At 43.2% G+C, this 3,369-nt stretch overlaps 1 pseudogene; it reads left to right on the top strand.

Annotated features, from left to right (window-relative positions):
- The first annotated feature begins 630 nt into the window (after window positions 1–630).
- LOC103216067 (large ribosomal subunit protein uL18 pseudogene) lies at window positions 631–1,632 on the top strand (annotated as a pseudogene).
- Window positions 1,633–3,369: the final 1,737 nt, after the last annotated feature.

Below are 3,369 nucleotides of genomic sequence, written 5' to 3'. Positions count from 1 at the left end.
AGAGAGAGAGAGAAGAGAGAAAGAGAGAGAAAGAGAGAAAGAGAGAAAGAGAGAGAGAGAGAGAGAAAGAAAGAAAGGAAAGAAAGAAAGAAAGAAAGAAAGAAAGAAAGAAAGAAAGGAAAGAAAGAAAGAAAGAAAGAAAGAAAAGAAAAAAGAAACAAGAGGTCAATGTGTACAAGAGAGAGGTTCAGAAAATTTTAAATGTATGTTTAAAATTAAAACTATGGATGAGGCTGCTGGTATATGCATTTGTCCAGAATCAGATAAGAAGACTGTTACATTTTAAAGTTAGTTATATTGCACCTCCCCCTCCCCCCCAAAAAATCAGGCTCTTAGACTTAAACTTTGTTCAAGGTTTAACTCTTGGGCTTGCAAAATTCTACAGTTTGAGAAAACTACTCAGCCCCCAAGAAGGGCATATTTTCCATGCTTACCTTATCCTAGGGGGATAATGGGGGGGGGGGGGGGGGGAAATGTACTTTCCAGAATAGCAAATTGTGTCGCTTCAAAATCACACCTGCATGATGACACTTAAAAGCTAGAAAGCAGAAGGAGAGTCTTTTTCTCATCTCCCTCTTTTTATCAGAGAGAGAAACCTTTCTCAAAACACCCAGGAGCGCTGCTGGGCCTGCAGGTGTCTGTTGAGCCTCTGTTCCACAGGATGGCGTTTGTTAAAGTTGTTAAGAATAAGGCCTACTTTAAGAGGTACCAGGTGAAATTTAGAAGATGATGACAGGGTAAAACTGATTACTATGCTCAGAAACACTGGTGACACAGGATAAAAATAAACATGACACCCAAATACAGGATGATAGTCTGTGTAACAAACAGAGATATCATTTGTCGGACTGCTTACTCCCATCTAGAAGGGGATATGATAGCCTGCACAGCACATGCACATGAACTGCCAAAATATGGCGTGAAGATTGGCCTGACAAATGATGCTGCAACGTATTGTACTGGCCTGCTGCTGGCCCACAGTCTTCTCAGCCAGTTTGGCATGGGTAAGATCTGTGAACGCCAAGTGGAGGTGAATGCAGATGAATACAATGTGGAAGGCACTGATGGTCAGCCAGGTGCCTTTACCTGCTATTTGGATGCAGGCCTTGCTAGAACTACCACTGGCAATAAAGTTTTGGGGGCCCTGAAGGGAGGTGTGGATGGAGGCTTGTCTATCGCTCACAGTACCAAATGATTCCCTGGTTATGATTCTGAAAGCAAGGAATGTAATGCAGAAGTACACCAGAAGCATATCATGGGCCAGAATGTTGGAGATTACTCTTGCTACTTAATGGAGGAAGATGAAGATGCTCACAAGGAATAGTTCTCTCAATACATAAAGAACAGCATAACCCCAGACATCATGGAGGAGCTGTATAAGAAAGTTCATGCTGCTATGTATAAGAAAGTTCATACGAAAGAATCCAGCCTAGGAGAAGAAGCCCAAGAAAGAAGTTACAAAGAAGAGGTGGTACTACTCCAAAATGTCCCTTGCTCAGAAGAAAGATCAGGTAGCTCAAAAGAAGTCAAGCTTTTTCAGAGTTCAAGAGTGGACTGCTGAGAGCTAACCCAATTTTCTATGAGAATTTTTCGGATAAAGACAATAAACTTATTGACAGCAACAACAACAATAACAACAACAAATCAATAACACCCGGCAGGCTACTCCTCAGGTCCCATTGGCGGAAATTAGATCGTATAACATTTCACCAACATTCATGGAACTTCACGTATAGGGTCAAGAAAAGGCAGTCTTACTAGCTCCTAGTAACAAGTTGCCCCAAAACATTAGTAGTTTAAAGCAACAAGCATTTATTTTGTCACCATTTCTGAGGTTTAGGAATCTGGGCACAGCTTAGCTGGATGATTCTGACTCAAGCTCTCTTGTGAGGCTGCTGTCAAGCTGATGGACAGGGCTGCAGTCATCTCAACTTGGGGAGACTCCACTTCCAAGAGGGCTCACTCATATGGCTGCTAATTGGAGTCCTTCATTCCTCACTGGCTATTGGCTGGAAGACTCAGTTCCGTGCCAAGTGGGCCTCTCGAGACACTTGAAAGTCTGAGTGTTCTCAATATACGGCAGCTGGCTTCTCCCAGAGTAAGTGATCCATGAGACAGAAGAGAGAAAGACCAAGTGGAAACTGCACTGTCTTTTATAAGCGAATCTTGGACGTGACATACCATCACTTCAGTCAGATTCTATTGGTCACATTGTCCAACTGGTACAATGGGGGAGGTGGCTATGCAAGGTGAACTCCATGAGGTGGGCATCTTTGGGGACCATCTTGGAAGGTGGCTACCACAGAGCTCTTGAAGGAGACAGAGAAGACAGCAAGAGACCTCAGGTGAGCCTAAAGAGCCTGCTATCACAGGCCACGGAGAGGAGAGTTCCAGAAGAGAAGCATAGAGAAGCATTCAATACTTTTTAAAATTAACAGTGAGAACCAGCAGCTAAGCATTGAGAAATACTCATTGGATTTGTCAATCAGGATCATTACATTCAGAGCAGTTACGAGCAACTCCTGTTGACCAGTTTGCTGTGGACTGAGGTTTGAGTAAATGCTGGGCAAGTGGAGAACTGCAGGTGTAGACTATAGGCAACCCTTGAACAACATGGGTTTGAACTGCATGAGTCCACTTATAAGCAGATTTTCTTCCACCTCTGCCACCATTTAGAAAGCAAGACCCATACTTTTTCTTCCTCCTCCTGCCACTCCTCCCCAGCCTACTCATAGTGAAGATGGTAAGGATGAAGACCTTTATGATGATCCTCTTCCACTTAATGAATAGTAAATATGTTTTCTCATCTTTATGATTTTCTTAACATTTTCTTCTCTCTAGCTTACTTTGTTATAAAGATACAGTATATAATAAATATGACATACAAAATATGTGTTCATAAACCATTTATGTTTTAGGTAGAGCTTCTGGGCAACAGTAGCCTATTAGTGGTTAAATTTAGGGGGAGTCAAAAGTTATATGCATATTTTTGACTGCACAGCAGGTAAGCACTCCTAGGCACCACATAGTTCAAGGGTCAACACTACTTTTTAAAGAGGTCTGGATGAGAAGGGGAGAAGGGATATTTGGATAAAAGCTAGAGGAAGACAGGGGAAGATTTCATTTTTTGGATGTGAGAGCTCGAGTATATTTTTAGGCAGAGGGGAAGCAGCCAGTGGACTGGGAGAGTCCAGTCCTGGAAGATCCAGGAGAGGGAAGGATGACTGATTAGGTAGCCTCTTGGAGGAGGCAGGAGAATTGGAGGTCAGGTGGGCAGACACAGGTGGGCTGGTTGGCTTTGAACAGAGAGACACCTCATCCTCTGAGGCTGCAGGGAAGGAGGCAGGATGAGTCTGGCTGGAGCAAGAC

Source organism: Chlorocebus sabaeus, chromosome 9 (assembly GCF_047675955.1).
Source record: "Chlorocebus sabaeus isolate Y175 chromosome 9, mChlSab1.0.hap1, whole genome shotgun sequence".
Lineage (NCBI taxonomy): Eukaryota > Metazoa > Chordata > Mammalia > Primates > Cercopithecidae > Chlorocebus > Chlorocebus sabaeus.
This window is presented reverse-complemented; position numbering and strand designations above follow the sequence as displayed.